At 39.2% G+C, this 17,918-nt stretch overlaps 1 protein-coding gene across 16 annotated transcripts in view; it reads left to right on the top strand.

Moving 5' to 3' along the window:
- Positions 1–1,094: 1,094 nt before the first annotated feature.
- Positions 1,095–17,918, top strand: part of Stacl (Stac-like) — a 194,977-nt gene continuing 178,153 nt past the window's right edge. For 15 of the 16 annotated variants that reach the window (XM_069498855.1, XM_069498846.1, XM_069498841.1 and 12 more), the window contains exon 1: positions 1,095–1,715. The gene's annotated coding sequence lies outside the window, so the exon portion shown is untranslated. The remainder of the gene's footprint in view (positions 1,716–17,918) is intronic. The other variant, XM_034968976.2, reaches the window with a different exon arrangement.

Raw genomic sequence — 17,918 nt, 5'->3', positions numbered from 1 at the left:
TATTAGCATGGATAAAAAATAAGTTGCCTCTGAAAAAAATATACGACGTCAAGAATCATTACTCACTACACGGGCCAACAATATGGTTAGTAAAGAAAATTAGAATTAATGACTGCGGCATAATTAAGTACCTACTTGGTATATTTTCACATGCACGAAAAGCTAAACATTTTCCTAGCCATTTATTATTATCGATAGATATTATTATTATTATTAATCTAACAAAAATAACCTTAGTGTAAGTTACTTCTGTTTCAACTTATTTTTGGTACAACAATCAATGTTACTTTACTTGCTAAATCGAATTTAGAGATCACTCAGTATTTAAATACATATTAGTTATGCTTATGCCACAATAGATAATTTATCCAAGTACATTTTACGGGCAGTTCCAAGAATTACTAATAAAATATTACTAGTAAGAATATTGGAATTATTGAAAAAAAAAATGTTCCCAGTTTTAGTACCAGTAAGTGCCAATAAAGTTGGCAAAATAATCTCTATTATTAAAAATTTGTAGTAATTCTGGGATAGGTAACTATCCCAGAATTACTACTAATTTTTAATAATAGAATTAAAGTTTTTTGTCTACGGGATTGTAAGACTTTACGGCTTAGCCATAAAAAGTTTATAAATAGGTTGCAGTCTAGCTTTCATATTACACGCACAACCTTCTGTAGAACTTCCTGCAGGTAAAAATAAAGCTCTGCACACAGGATGGGACGTGACAAATTGTTTTAATCTTATTTATAAGGCCTGATTTAGGGAACACCGTGATAGGCTGTGCCGTCCGTCAATACATTTAGGTTCAAATAGAGCACAGTATCGTCACGGTCTAGCATGTCTACTGGGCACTGGCCTACTTCATACAAGGTCATACCTGCTACAACTTTTCAACCGTGGCCCGTTCGTGCACAGTCTAAACTAAATCGACTCTAATATGCAAAGTAATAAACTAAAACATACTGAAAGTAGGTACATGAAGCTTAACAAAAGTAGGTACGGGTACAGTCATCGAAAATGCACGATATGGAAGTTTGCATGTCGAGTGAAGTGTATTGCATGCAAGGGTTGCTACTGGTTTGGGCGGGCTTGGGCGGCAGAGAGCAATCAGTCCCACGTCGCTCGCCGACACGCGCGCCCGCTCCGCGCTCTTCGATTTCGTGACAACCCTATGGACTACGATCGACTAAACGACACCAAACTTAATCGTAACTTCATACCCTTGTATAATCACCCGAACGAACCAAGCGAGTTACAACCAAACGAAAATGACTCTAAAACTTCACCTTATTAACTTTTCCCCGCCCTCGAATACATACTTTTGTGATTAGCAACTTCAATAATCCTACTCAGTTCTCTGTGCCCAACATGCATCTCAGAAATTTATACCGAAACCTATTTATACACAAGAAACGACTGAAACTTTCTACTTGCAACCTTTAAAAGTTTACACCTTTGTAATAAACAATTTACACGAATTTATAAATAGTTTTGGACATTCTTTTATCCTAATAGTAACTCAACCGTAACTCTTGATAGAAATAAGTGTGACCAAAGGTTTGAGTAAAGTAAAACTATAGACTGTTTAGATTTTAATAGTGTGCTAAATCTAAAGTGTTTTAAATACAGTGTGCAGTTCATCATTTTTAGAAACTAGTGTGTGTTTTAGTGCCCTTAGTGTGTTTGTTTAAGTTACAGCTACATAGCCTTTGGTAAGAACAAATTATCCTTTAAATTTTTCTTCTCTTTTACGTTTGCCGGTTTATTATATTAGTTATTATTTTACTTTAGTTTATTTATTTTCGTTACCAATATTTTTTTATTTACCTACCTTCAATAAGTATTTGGCAAATATTTTAATTTATTCCGAAAAACATTAAACTTTTCAATAATGGGAAAAATTTAATAAGCAATTAAGAAAATTTTATTTTCCTAGTACCTCAGTAATTAGAAGACTGGATTTGACATCTTGATTTAAAGTTAGCTCGCGACTATTTTCCAAGTCAATGGTGAAGTCAAAATAAAGTTGGAATATTAGAAAACAATTTTGATGTCCAATGCTAATTTTAATTTTACACAATTGAGGAGCTGGCGAACAAAACAGTGTAGTTACACATCTGATCAAAATACTTTTTCTTTAATCCGAACATTTTTGTCCCACTGAATACAAACTTGACTCATTTCCAAGCACAACGGCCTAAAACTGTGCTAAAATTTAGGCGAAAGTTTGTGATTTATATAAAAACGGTAGGTACAATTCCAGTAAAGTTTCATACAGCTTTCATTCCGTTTTTTGCTCCTTTTTTTTTTTTCGTGGGGAAATCCTCATGGATGCCACCGCACCCGGGGAGGTGCGGAGGTTATGTCGGATCGTTTTTTGCTCCTACTGTAACGTTTTATAACGTAGTTATGTTCGCAACTGACTGACTGGCACTATATAAAGTATAAACGCACAGCCCAAACTGCTGGGTCTAGAAACTTGACATTTTGCATAGAGAGAACTTATCTCTCTATACCGTAGACGCTCATCAAGAAAGGATTTTGATCATCGGTATCCTAAAACCTAAATTTACACGGACGAAATCGCGGTAAACTTTTAGCTTTACATTATGAGCGATTTTCTGCTAAATCATACCTACCAGAATAATATAATTTACAAGAAAATGCTAACCCTCATTAAAGAGATCCTTTCAACCGCTAGCTCATTCACAAAATCGAAAACTATAGGTACCTACGTTAATACACATTAGCGATAATGTTGTTCGACTAAAAATTGCTATTACTCTATTTTATAAGGACTAACACTTTGCACGAAACTGGTTACGTTAGCACTGGTTTCGTAGGCGGCCAGTTTAAAAACGTGAAACAAACGTTCATGACTAGGAATTTATGATATTTTATCATCATCTTCATCATTACCAACTATTAGACGACCACTTCTGGACATAATAATATATGTCTCTTGTAGGAACTTCCACACGCCACGGTTTTGCGCCGCCTGCATCCAGTGCAGCCAGCGGCTCCCTGTGACTTAGTTGACCACTAACCACCTACTCCCACCCATCCTGTCCACTTAATGAAGGGTCTTTCAAAGCTCCAAAGCTGCGCTTTCCAGTGCAAAGTCGCCATTCCAGCACCTAAACCCAACATCTACCGGTTTTTCGAACTATGTGCCCTGCCCATTGCCAATTCAACTTCGCAACCCGTTAAGCTATTATGGTTATGACATTTACCTTCAATTTATATATTATGGCAGCTTTTGTCCTAGATTTTTCAAGTGAAGGAAAGCTATATCCCAGGTGTACCCATTGATTTTGACCAACGAACTTTCGAATTACATGTGTTTTAAGCAATTAAATATCACTTGCTTTAACGGTAAAGGAAAACATTGTACGAGGAAACCTGCAAACCGAAGAGATCTCTATAATGTTCTCAAGTCTGCTAATCCGCATTTGGTCAGCGTAGTGGACATGTCGCGTACTATATACCTAAGATATTTGAAAAAGCCAATGTCGTTCAGTTATAATCATGCGAAAAACGTTTCAAGGAAAGCGGAAAACTCAAAGGTATCTTTATTTAATAACTTGGCAAAGAAAAGTAGAGCGGGATGTCCGGTTCTTTTGCACCTTATTCTAATTATTGTATTTTTGGCACATGTATAATGCGTTAAAACTTTTCATTGTTCTTTTTCTCGCATTGCTTGGTACAAAACAATTAACAATTTAAAATACGTTTTTCATAATTTTTAATCCTACTAAATTAAAAAAATTCTATGTGATCTGCGAAGCTGGCGCGGCAATGGGCAGGGCACATAGTTCGGAAAACCGATAGACGTTGGGGTCTCAAGGTGCTGGAATGGCGACCTTGCACTGGAAGGCGCAGCGTTGGAAGACCCCCCCCCCCGCCACTAGGTGAACGGACGACATCAGATGATGATGATGATGATGAATTTTGTGTGGTTGGCTCTGGCTTTCAATTTGAATATACTACTCGAACTCGTAGCTCATAATTTTTTTGGGAAACACTATATCTACCAATTTATGAAAATTTGAAATAAATAAATAGGTACAATAAATACGTTTGAAGATTCATTTTATCTCATAGAGTTATGATACTAACATCACTGTTTTATCTAGACAACATTTGGTGAGCTGTATGTACCTATGTAAAACGAAATTTGAAATTCTAATCGGACGATCGATTGTAAAATATATTAATCGATGAAATTTTCCTCTTTCATGAGAATATTTTCGTAAACAGCTTTAGTCAACTATTAAAAGAAGATTAACAGTGCTTTAAATGTTAGCTTATAGTACAGTAGTATGCTAATGATGCAAATCTCTTTTATAGCAAGAGATGCGGGCAGAAAACAACGGGATAAGTTCTGTTTAAGCTCACAACAGCCAAACCACCAGTGGTGGCTACATAGAGGAATGGGATTAGGTACTGAACTCTTTGTACTGAATTTGGGCCATAATATTATGTTTACTTTAATTAGGAATTTTTGTCTTAATTAAATTTCAGTTTGAAACGTTGGGGCACTAAGGTTGCTGAGCCAGCGAAGTATCTGATATTGGGACAAAATTATACCTTTTAAATTATCTTGGGCATTATTTAAGTACTTAGTTTTATCGGTTACCCATAATATTTATCAACCCGTCCTTGCAGTACTTAACAAAACCAAACAATAAATTAACCGACACGACTGTTAACGTAGTTACTATTTGTTTGTAGATTTGGCGATTGTAGTTTTTTTTTTTTTTTTTTAATTCAGATACAAGTTAGCCCGTTACTGCAATCTCACCTGATGGTTAGTGATGATGCAGTCTAAGATGATAGCGGGCTAACCTGGAAGGGATATGGCAGTTTTTATTAAACCCGTACCCCTTTGGTTTCTACACGGCATCGTACCGGAACGCTAAATCGCTTGGCGGCACGGCTTTGCCGATATGGTGGTAACTAGCTACGGCCGAAGCCTCCCACCAGATCAGACCAGAAATTTAGAAATTATAAAATTCCAAACCCCTGCCAGGAATCGAACCCGGGACGGGTTTTATTTTTTCTTAAAGATTATTTGCTATGTTTATCATGACTAATATTCCCATTTCCCCTCCAACTAAGCGTAAAGCTTGTGCTAGGAGTAGAGTAGGTCCATCAATAGTGCAGCGGGTGGGGTTTGAACCGTCCACCTTTCGGATTTCAGTCCGCACCTTTAACCGTTGAGCTATTGAGGCTTTATTTGTTTGTAGATTGGCCAATTCTACAATGGGTCAATTCGAATATCTTGATCTTGTGTCACGTGAATATTGTGGTTTTGTGTTACGTAGGCGGAATCGTGCACCATAGCTATTAACATAAATATCATAATATTTTGAATGAAAACAGCGCTATTATTGATCTGTCACCAAGCCATAGTGCGCCCGGCAGTTATGGCACTTATATAAAAAACATTAGGACAGTGCCAAGTCCAATGACATCGTGTATTATTTTTGAAATAGTTTTACGATGCCAAACGTAAGCCGATTTATAATATGCAGTTGTATTTAATTGAAAAATCATTTACTCGTGTAATGTGGTTGAAATCGTATCCGGTTTATTTTTTTAGAACAATGTACACTCATAATATTATCTCTGCTTTATAATTATTTGGTACATCAATAAATAATGTGTGTGTGGATCACGAAAAACTCCTGAACTGAGTAAGAAGAAAATTTTACAGTTTGGAAGACTTGAATTTGCATCAACGTTTATTAAAAGTACCTACACGTGAATCGAGATACAACTCGTGTCTACCCTCCTTATAACCACTATAGTAAACAGTCTACAGTTGTCAGATACCCTTAAAATTTCATTTGAATGTTATAAAACTTTCAGCTTAGTTAAAGTTTATCTACCTACTCGTTTTACTATCGAATTAGTTTTTTGTCTTTTACTCCTTCTTATATAAGAAATTCTCAATTATTTTCAGAAGTTTTTTGTGTTCTAGTTCGAGGTAGTAACAAATATAGAGGTTTTCAAGCAAACTACATTATAAACTCTTGACCTTTTTAACGTTTTATGATACTAAAAATAAATTTTGTTGTTTAAACCATATTTGCATTTCTAGGACGCTCGAGTTTACTCGGTGCAGTTGAGAGACAGTCTCATATTTGCATTCTGAATAATCTACTTCTTCAAACTTGCTTGCTTAAAATGTTATTCAAATTATCACTTCAACACTAAAGTGGAATGAACTTTAAAATGTCTAAAACGTTCAAATATTGTACAAAACGAGCATTCTTCTATACTAATTGATTTAGCTATTTTAAGCAATATAATGGACAATGTATCAAACTTTTATGCCAATACATATTATCAGCCTATAAGTCTGATAATATGTATTGGCATAAAAGTTATCGCATAAAAGTTTATGACGGTTACGCACTCATCCGATCCGAGTCCGTGAAAATACGTTCCTTTTGTTTTGTATGGGAGGTTATGACATATGTCGCAGATAATCGCTGGTATTCTCACGGATGACGGATAGAACTCGGATAACGGAAGTGCAGTGTGTAATCGCCGTAGGATGAAGTCTAATCATCCGAGCTCAATATAGGTAATATTTCGCATTCTAATAAGCTCAAAAGGCCAGTTTCTAAATCACCACGTTTAAGGAATTCCTTCAGCGTCAGGGTTAAGGAGTTGGGTCCTCGAGATTAACGATTAAGTCTTTATTAAGTAAGTGCCTCCGATATCAATTTATACCCGACAGTTTTTAAATTGCATCAGTTTTGGTGGTCAGCTCCCCTGCAGCATCAGGATTGAGGAGTTGGAATCCAATTTTTTTATGGGACTATGTTGCAACATTTCTGTGTACATGGGTAGAAAAACACAACTTTGCAAGCCTATGTTACTCCTTGGTTAATCCTCTACTTATCTGTGAAAATCCCGTCAAAATAGGTTCAGCCGTTCCGAAGATTAGCCCGTTCAAACAGACAGACAGGCAAATTTTTTTTAAATGTTTGATTCAGTTATGGTACAGTTCAAATAACCATATGAGCTTAATATGAGGTAGTTGTTTCGAAATTACAGACATACACTTCAATTTCATTTATTAATATAGAACAGATTAACTATCCTACTGTAGAAAGAGTCGCAAAAAAATTACGTTAGGTACATACCGAGTAATTTTTTCACACTTTCTTATAAAACACGCGTTAAAAATAATTTATTGTGTTATGCGCTCTAGAAATGCGTGTGATACATAATCACTATTTATTGCGAGATTCCAGACTTTATCAGTTGTTATGTTAGATGTTGCTTTTACGTGAAACAAAAGCGGTTAGTCATTAGGTACTTTTAGAGGTAATAATTTAAAGTGGTAAGTAGATTCGATCGATACTATTGTCGTATATCGTAAAGGTTTTTTATTCGCTTACACACATCGACTAAGAAAATGTGAATTAAGTATAATATTTAAAAAAAAACATATTGGAACTTGAAATACATATTAAAAAAATTACGTGTCCCAAATAGTTTTATTTAGATTTTTTACGCGACTAATTACTTCTGAAAAATTGCAAAGCATTAAAGACTTTCGTGTTTAAAAATATACGCCTCTGTAGTCTGTACGTTACGGCGAGAGAGTTGTCATATAACTAGAGGCAGTAATATCTCGCTCTATGGCGTCGAACTTCAGTTTTTTAGCTGATATTCAATAATATTACTATTTTCATGATTTATTAGCTAACCTAGGGTGGCTTAGCTAGTATGATTAACTTATGATGTAGATTATTTAGAGACACTTTTACAGTTACCGTAAGAGCGGTTACGCCCTCATCCGATCCGAGTCCGTGAAAACACGGATATAAAATCTCCGACCCAACTCGGATATTGCTTACGCACTAATCAAGACCAAAGCCAAGCTATTCAGGGGACATCTTTGACATATTATCTACATCATACGTCCGATTCGAATCCGAGGCACATCCGAGATATTCTCACGGATGACGGAGATAACTCGGATGTCGGAAGTCGGAGCTAGTGCGGAAGCTACCATACTAATAGTTCTATGACAATTTCGGAACGTATTTTCACGGATTCGGATACAGTGCGAAATTGCCCTAAGGCTTGCTATAAACATAGTCGGGTCAGCACATTAGATTCAAAAATGTATCATTATCTTCATATTAATCTCCATTTCAGCCTGCGGACGTTTATTTCCGAACATATTATAACTTTTCCAAAGAGTGCCACTATACCCGGCCCTCCACCTTCCCGCCACCCTTTTTATATCGCCTGTCCATCTTGCTGGTACGTACCCCACACTTTTTATTAAAGTACAAAACCGATCTGATATAATTCCTACGTAATGTGTTCGAATTTCATTCGGCTCACTCGTCAGGCAAAACTGCCCGGGTTTATTAGAGCTCCGAGCTTCATTCGGTTTTTAGCATACATCCTCGTTTGATTACTTGCCTGGCTTTCGATCATGAGTTCTGAAAACCTACATCCGATTCTACTGCCGGGCTGTGTTGAGCCGACTATGTGTATAGCAACCCTAAGAGTCTAAGAGTAAAGAAGATATAAAACGTAGATATTAGGTATATAATAATTAGTTATTAATCTAAATATATAAAAGGAAAAGGTGACTGACTTACTGATCTGCCAACACACAGCTCAAACTACTGGATGGATCCGGCTGAAATTTGGCATGCAGTACCCGTAGTACAAGATTTTACGTCTCACCAAACCAAACCAAATTCGAGAGTCGAAATACTTCCGCGTTACAGTAAAATGGACCTTTAATAAATTAATTATAGGAATATACTTAAGCAAAACATAACAAAAATACGAAAGAATCATTAAAATATCTCAACAAATGAGAAAGATATGGAACTTTGAAGTTGCGTTTGCAAGAATAATTTCGTTTCACGCGGCGTGTGACGTCACGACCGACGCGGCACTGGTGAAATTAAAAATAACACATCAATAAATAAAAAACAAGCAGTTTTACGAAAAATAACTAAGAACAGCGGGAAAGCTCACGTGCGACAAATTATTGAGCGATTGAGTTTTGTAGTGCGAAGATTTCGGTGATTTCGGCTAGGCAAGGCTAACGCACTCTCGCAATCGTTGTGCCCTCAAACTTTTTACTATTTATTCGTTTTGATCCATATTTAGTTTTTAATGCAATGGAATTACTTACCATCGCATTAAATATGATGTTAACAACATCATGAAACTTCTTCATTAGGCAGGAAAGTGATTTACAAGATTCATATCGTAAAACATATCTACCCTATATCTGGAGTTCATAAAAACAATCAGTTTCATTAAGAAAAACATTTGCGTGGCTTTGGAAATCAAAACCTCAAGCTTTGCACTAGGTACTGCAAAGTTTACAAATACGACAACTTATTAAAACTAGAATTCCTCACCCAGTAGAGTTAGTGAAAATATGACTTTCTTACTTTTTGTGGAATTTTTCGCTATGCGAGAAGAAACCGTAAGTACATTTTCTTTAAAAAATTCAGTCACAGTAATTTTGCTCTGGTAGAAGGCTTTGGGCGTGGCTAGTTACCACCCTACCGGCAAAGCCGTGTCGCCAAGCGATAGCGTTCCGTTACCATGCCGTGTAGAAATCGAAGGGGCATAGGTGTGCCATACCCCTTCCAGGTTAGCCCGCTTCCATCTTAGACTGCATCATCACTTACCACCAGGTGAGATTGCAGTCAATGGCTAACTTGTATCTGAATAAATGAATAGATAAATAAAAAGTTACTGTGATTATTTTAAAGAAAATGTCACCAGTCATGAATTCTCAACGTAAAAGCAAATAATATGTTTGAAAAAGCTCAGTATTGTTTTTTGTTAGCAGTTGAGCATTATGATATTATAGCATTATATTAGTACAGCGGTGATAGCCATCCGCCTCCTATTCGGATGGTCGTGGGTACGAACATCGATCCTGGGCACGCAACTCTAACTCTTCGGAGTTACAGTTGAATATGACCGTTAAAGCATTAACGGTGAAGGAAAATATCGTGAGGAAACCAGTGAATTCTCCATAATGTTCTTAAAGGTGTGTTACTTAAGTCGGCCAAACCGTACTGCAAGGCCAGTGGCGTGGCAAACTATATCCTAACGCCTTCTTAATTATTCTCATTCTCTCATTCATAAAATGCGGATCGTACCTCTTCAACTTTTGATAATGGCTAATGACACCAAAAGTGTTTTCCTTTTAAAATGGTTTAAAATGTAATAAACTATTGAGTATAAAAATTAGCTTTTATAGCGCAAGCCTTTCATTTAAAAATTGATTATGTTCCCTTTTCAAGACGGCGGAGTTAATGAAAACAGACAATTTCCAGAGGAAAACATTGCGGGGCATAGAGATAAGGAGAATTTTCCGATTAAATATTTTAGAAGGCTTTATGGGTTTAAATAATAATTTATCAGTGCAAGTACATCATATTTATAACTAGACAATACCCGCGACTTCGTCCGCGTGGACTTAGGTTTTTAAAATCCCATAGGAACTTTTTGATTTTCTAGGGTTCCGTACCTCAAAAGGAAAAAGGAATCCTTATAGCATCACTTCGTCTGTCTGTTTGTCAAGAAACCTATAGAATACTTCCCGTTGACCAAGAATCAGGCAGGTAGGTAGGTCTTGTTGCACACGTAAAGGGAAAAATTCAGAAAACGTGTATTTGCAGTTATAATATCACAAAAAAATCTAAATATTTAGTATTTCCACTTTCAAAGTAAGATTACAATACCAAAAGGGATATCATATGAAAAGGTTTTGCATGTACATTTTAAAACAGATTTTTATTTATTTTATGCATAATAGTTTTTAATTTATCGTGCAAAATGTGAAAAAATACAACCGTAGCAAGAAGTCCTCAGTGCGCGAGTCTGACTCGCACTTGGCCGGTTTTCTTAATACACAATACCACTTGAAGGTGATGGAAACAACTAAATAAGATAAAGAAGGCGGTCAAAGAAGTAGGTACAGTACCTACATGTATTTTGAGTTAAAGATTATTATCGTAAATTGGCTGCATTCCCTAATCCTGCGAGCGGAATTTATAATCAGACTCAATTTCCTGCGGGAAACATTGCGGAGCTCAAAGAAAAATTGTGGCTAAGACTTTAGCGAGGTAAAATGAAATGAAACATTAATGCACTTACAAAATTGCCTTTTAAACAAGTATAAAACAAAAGAGTGACTCTTAAGAGTGCTTACATTATTTCCCCTAGTACCTACAAATTAACTTACCTTGTAGAATATTTAAAAAGCGCGGGAACTTTTCAAAGTTTTCATCAATAATAAATACCTACTTTCAAAGTGCTCGCAAAAAGTTACGCGCTATTATTTAAATATATTTTCGTATAGACTCTCTGGTCATTTTTTTAGGCAGATTTATTCACACTGTGCATGGGCAGAGTTCATACTGCGACTGGGCAATTGTGCCCAAATGGGGCAAGAGTACAAAATAAAATGTAACCAGTCTCTGTCCATGCTTTGACAAATGTCCAGCTATGAAACGACCCTGCAACATAAGGTACTTATATTAAATACTAGATGATGCCCGCGACTTTGTCCGCGTGGATTTAGGTTTTTAAAAAACGTGTGGGAACTCTTTGATTAGCCTATGTCCATCCCCGGGATGCAAGCTATCTCTGTACCAAATTTCGTCAAAATCAGTTGAATGGATGAGCCGTGAAAAGTTAACAGACAGACAGACACACTTTTGCATTTATAATATTACTAGCTGATCCCCGCGGCTTCGCCCGCGTAGATTTAGGTTTTTAAAGATCCCGTATAGCCTATGTCACTCAGGAATAATGTAGCTTTCTACTGGTGAAAGAATTTTTAAAATCGGTTTAGTAGTTCTAAAGATTACCCCCTACAAACAAACTTAACGACATTACCTCTTTATATAATACAACGGGCCGTGCAGCAGAAATCGTAATATTTTAATTTCGCCATAACTTCAAAACCAAACGTCCAATTTTAATCATTCAAAGACCAAATATTATCTCCATAAACTGTTCTTAGTGATGAAATCATTTATTTTGATAAGGATTAATAGCATGAGTAAAATAAACGCGTTTAAATGTAGTCCAAAAAAAATTCAAGATTTTTAAATAAAAAAATGGTTGCTGTGCCACACTCGACATAGATGGGTATAGTGTGTCGCGGACTTTTTTGTAGATATTTATAAGATCTACAATTAATTAGAACATTTTATGGTTCTATCTTTTATAGTTTAGGCAGCGTACGCAAAATAAGTAACTTTTCTGGTTGATTTTTTACACCTTGTGTCCGAAAAACCCAAATATCTTACGGAACCCTATTTTTTTCCAAAATAAAATATAGCCTATGTTACTCGTGGATAATGTAGCTTTCGAATGGTGAAAGAATTTTTAAAATCGGTCCAGTAGTTTTTGAGCCTATTCAGTACAAACAAACAAACAAACAAACAAACAAACAAACAAACAAACAAACAAAGTTTTCCTCTTTATAATATTAGTGTAGATATCGTACGGGAGCGGTGTGCAGGCTCGACCGTACCAAAGGGGAGATCTCCCACCGAGCGGTTGGTTGTGCTCGGTAGCGCCAGCTGGGCCGACGGTTATGTCTTGAAACTTCTATATATAGTCCAGATTGCAGAAAACTCCGTTAGTGCGATTGCTATCGGCGGTACATTTGTTCGGGACTACGTCATCGATTGAACAGCGCCATCTAGTTTCTATTGTGGTAACCGCCACATCACTCCCCTCCGAGACGAACGCGTAGTGTGAAGCAGTGAAGAGAGGTGGCGTTGTAGCGTGAAGGCGTGTGAAGGAAGGGCAATGGCTGCTAACCAACCAGAGAAGCGGTAGACCAGGACGCTTGTAGCTGGTGATGGAGTGCAGGGCCATTGTGCCCCGAAGCTGTGGCTACATCCGTCTTACAGGCCTCGATGTGCTTGCTGTTGCTGCTTGTAGACTTGGAGTTTGGAGGAGACGTCGGGCTTGCGGTGTGTGATCCAAAGGTGTTGCGATGTATGCGATCACCCTTGATCACGTATGCGCCAGTGCGGAGTGCGGCGGTGTGCGGTTTATCTTCGATGACGTCGGCTGTTGTAGTGTGCGACCATTCTTGATTTCGTCGGTTGTTGAGGGTGTGCGACCATTCTTGATCACGTCGGGGTCATCAATGTACGGGAGCGGTGTGTAGGCTCGACCGTACCAAAGGGGAGATCTCCCACCGAGCGGTTGGTTGTGCTCGGTAGCGCCAGCTGGGCCGACGGTTATGTCTTGAAACTTCTATATATAGTCCAGATTGCAGAAAACTCCGTTAGTGCGATTGCTATCGGCGGTACATTTGTTCGGGACTACGTCATCGATTGAACAGCGCCATCTAGTTTCTATTGTGGTAACCGCCACAATATATATATAGATAGTATATTATAGTATGGACTTTTTTTTTTTTTTTAAAGAATATTAGCCATGTTAAAATGACTAATATTCCCCTTTCCTCTCCAACTAAGCATCAAGCTTGTGCTAGGAGTAGGTACGACAATAGTGCAACGGGTAGGGTTTGAACCGTCAACCTTTCGGTTTTCAGGGTATATGAATCATCAATTCATTTTAATAATACTTTGTTTTAATAATATCTTCATTAATAATAATAAGGTCTTAATATGTCGGTACATACTACGTATACCTAGTATTGTCATACCAGCAGTTTCGTTCGTTGTTTCACGTATACAATTATTCCGAAATGCCATTATCTACCTATGTACTTAAGTGATCTCAGCCTATTGTGATTGTTTGCAGGCATACCTATCTAATCTGCTAACTTGTGTAGGGGTTTTCGATCAATACATACGTTCTAAAATTGGAATTACGTAAGAGCTGCTTTTTTATTGTCTACTTAGCGGAAATACGTATCTCTACATAGGATAAAATAAAGTCACTTCCCGCTCAGGGCCGTAGCTAGAATTGAATTTAAGATAATGGCAGAAGTAAAAATTTACTTGATCTTGTCTGGTCAATCAATTTTAATCGTATTCTTAAAAAGTAGGCAAGCCATTGGCGGTTCCTCTGGTAATGCAAATATACATGGGAGGCGATATAAGGGTTCCTTTTTTCCATTTGAGCTACGGAACCCTTGAAATAATCAATGATGTATGCGTGGTGGACAGCCATGGCCGCAGCCAAAAGTTTTGGGGGATCTTGGCTCCTGGTACAGTTCCTAGGGTGAACTTTAATAGTTAAGCAAGTAAATACGTTCTGCCTCATAGAAAATAATTATTATTTCCTTTGCCTCAAAAAAAAACTTAGCATTGATTAAGTAAACAATTGGGCCGTGAAAAGCTAGCAGACAGGCATGTACACACTTTCGCATTTATAATATTAGTAGTTATAGAACAGTACTAGATAAGAATATCCTATAGCTTGAGCTGCTTCACAAAACTGCGGATCTCTAGTAGGACGGTATCTGAGATGTACTCGTAAGCCGGTAAAGGTAAGAATGTAGGTATGGGAATGCTTAGAATCTATGATGTGCATTGTTCTAACACATTCCACACGACAACCCTATCCGCCTTTGCGGTCAGCTCCGGACACCACAGCCACAACTAAATGGGCAAGAAACTGGATTATGTAGGTAATGCTTTTACACTTAAAGCAGAATTAAATGAAGGTGTCATTTAGGAAATAGCACATTGTCTATAAGAATATATAAATATACACGCTAACTATTTGTCGGAGTATGGCCGGCTAGTTTCAGACCTCTACGGAGTCCCTTATATATAGACCTGTCAACGTGAGAACTAATAAATTAAATTAAACTACGTTCAGAAAATATAATATTATTTTTCAGAGTTAATTTTGGTATCGGATTTTCGTTCTACTAATAAGAACAGTAAATCGTTGAATCATAAGAATTAATGTGACACTACTGGGCTAAATTTCAGAGCTTGCTCTAACCGAATTAACATGTCATAGTCCTACGACTTTACCAGGTTACCACAGATGTCAGAAACAACTTACCTACATAGTTAACAAGATTATTCGTTTACAATCCAATAACAAGTAATTTCTAAGTAGGTAGGTCTTATATCACAAGTAGGTAGGAACACGACTAACGTATCAATTAGCCAAAAGCCAATCAGAAGTAAATCCCGTGTATATCCGGTCAAATAATCTGATAACCCTTAACCGACTTCAAAAAAGGAGGAGGATTGGCAGACTTTACACATCTTTAAGAACATTTTTTTTTTTTTTTTTATAGATATAGCGAGCAAGCGAGCAGGCGGGTCACCTGATGTTAAGTGATTACCGCCGCCCATGAACATTTGCAGCACCAGAGGAGCCGCCGATGCGTTGCCGGCCTTTTAGGAATTTGTTGGTCCGCCCCTTGAATAACCCCATGTTATAATCTAGTGGGAACACCGCCGATGGGAGTTGGTTCCACAGTTTGCACGTGCGTGGAAAGAAGGATCTGGCGCAGCGGACGGTCGAAGTGCACCAGACACCCAGATGGTGAGGGTGAAATTCCTTACGGTGGCGCGCGGTGCGATTGTAGAAAAAAGAGGGTGGAATGAGGTCAAAAAGCTCTTCAGAGCACTCCCCATTATACAGGCGATAGAACACGCATAGAGAGCTAACGTCTCTGCGGTGCTCCAGGCTTTCCAACGAGGCGGTTAGTTTGGGATCGTCCACAAGTCGAACAGCCCGCCTTTGGATCCGATCAAATGGAAGGAGTTGGTACTGGGGTGCTCCAGCCCAAAGGTGGGAGCAGTACTCCATGTGAGGGCGGACTTGCGCCTTATAGAGTAGGAGCCTATGCTCGGGCGCGAAGTACCGCTTTGCTCTGTTGAGCACCCCAAGCTTTTTGGAGGCTAATTTGGCCTTGCTTTCCAAATGATCGCGGAATTGAACCTCGCTCGAAATGTGGACTCCAAGGATCCCAATGCTGTTGGAAGGTGTGAGGGGAGTGCTCTGAAAGAGAAGAGGCAGTGTAAAAGGGGACTTCTTGGCGGAAAACGCGCAAACCTGTGTTTTAGTTGGGTTAAATTGCACTAGGTTTTGTGCGCCCCATTCTGACACTTTACCTAGGCAGGTTTCTATGTCAGACACAAGTTTGGCTCTACACTCCTCCAGCACTGCGCGAGAAAGCTGTGTATGTCCTTTGTACAGGGCATCACCCGTACTGTCATCCGCATAGCAATGGATGTTGTTGTGATGCAACATGTCATTGATATGCAGGATGAACAGTGTGGGCGATAGCACCGAGCCCTGAGGGACGCCAGCATTGATGGGTTTGAGTTCCGAGCAAAAAACCGTCGACAGTGACCTTGATGCTGCGACCGTCAAGGAAACTGGCGACCCAATTACACAGCTTCACTGGTAGTCCGTAAGATGGTAGTTTCGATAGAAGTGCCTCATGCCAAACCCTATCAAAGGCTTTTGCAATATCAAGACTGACCGCCAGAGCCTCTCCCTTGCTGTCAATGGCTTCCGCCCAGCGGTGCGTGAGATAAATAAGAAGATCACCAGCTGATCGGCCGTGGCGAAAACCGTATTGACGATCACTGATCAGCTGGTGCTCCTCAAGATATCCCAGCAGCTGGGCGTTTATGATTTGCTCCATGACTTTGGACAGGAGGGAGGTAATCGCGATAGGTCGATAATTTGAGGGGTCCGAATGATTGCCTTTCTTCGGAATAGGGTGAACTAAGGCAGTCTTCCACGAAGATGGAACTGTGCCGGAGGAGTAAGACAGACGGAACAGACGAGTCAGGACGGGTGTCAGCTCAGGAGCACATATTTTGAGCACAACCGCAGGAATACCGTCCGGCCCACTCGCTTTATTGACGTCGAGAGAGAGGAGTGCCTTACGCACAGCTGTTTGGGTAAAGCGTATGTCACGCAGCGAGCTTTGACACCGCGGGATGGTAGGCGGTGTTCTCCCCCCGTCATCAAGCGTTGAATTGGCAGCAAATAGTGTGCCTAGAATTTCGGCTTTCTCTTTGGCGGTGTGGGCCAGTGTATCATCCGGTTTGCGCAAAGGTGGAAACGAGGAACGACAGAAGTTGCCTTGAATGGCTTTTGCCAGCGACCAGAACGCGCGGGAACCAGATGGCATTGCGACTAGTCTCTGTCCAATTCTGTCGACATGCTTGAATTTTGCCCTGGCAATGGCATTTTTGTAGGATCTAGAGGCAGCATTAAATTGTTTTTTCAGGATGGCGGTATTTGGTTCATTGTTGCGTTGTGCTGATAACCAGGATCGGTAAGAGGATTGCTTAAGGTTTGCAGCCCTCTTACAGGTCCCGTTAAACCATTTCTGTGCTCGCTCACCGGTGGGTATTAAAGAGTTGGGGATGAAGCAATCCATACCTTGGAGTATAGCGTCAGCAACGGCCACAGCACAGATGTTGGGGTCATTTACGGAAAAACAAAGCTGCCCCCATGGATATGAGGCGTAGAATTCGCGGAGACCATCCCAGTCAGCTGATTTGTAATGCCAAACTCTACGGCTACCGGTAGCACGTGTGCAAACGGATGATGGAAGTTGCACGGTGGTCTGTACCAAGCAGTGATCAGACGTCCCTAGCGGAGCATCGACACTAACTTGGTAGCCGGTAGGGTGAGTGGTGAGAAAAAGATCGAGAATAGAGGGGGTATGATCAGCGATATCGGGGATCCTAGTAGGTAGCGTAACCAGTTGGTTGAAGTCGTATGCCAGGACAAAATTATGGGCGCACCTCCCGGCGTGATCAGTGGTACGTGATCCTAGCCATTCCACATGGTGGGCATTGAAGTCCCCTAGGATCACCACCTCGGCAGAAGGAATATGCTCCTGTATATAGTCCACTGATCTTTGGACGTGGTCGAAGAGTCGGTCCGTCTCAGCGTTTCCGCTATGGGAT

This window comes from Maniola hyperantus, chromosome 5 (assembly GCF_902806685.2).
Source record: "Maniola hyperantus chromosome 5, iAphHyp1.2, whole genome shotgun sequence".
Classification (NCBI taxonomy): Eukaryota; Metazoa; Arthropoda; class Insecta; order Lepidoptera; family Nymphalidae; genus Maniola; species Maniola hyperantus.
Note: the sequence above shows the minus strand (reverse complement) of the source record. Positions and strands in the feature narration are given on the sequence as shown.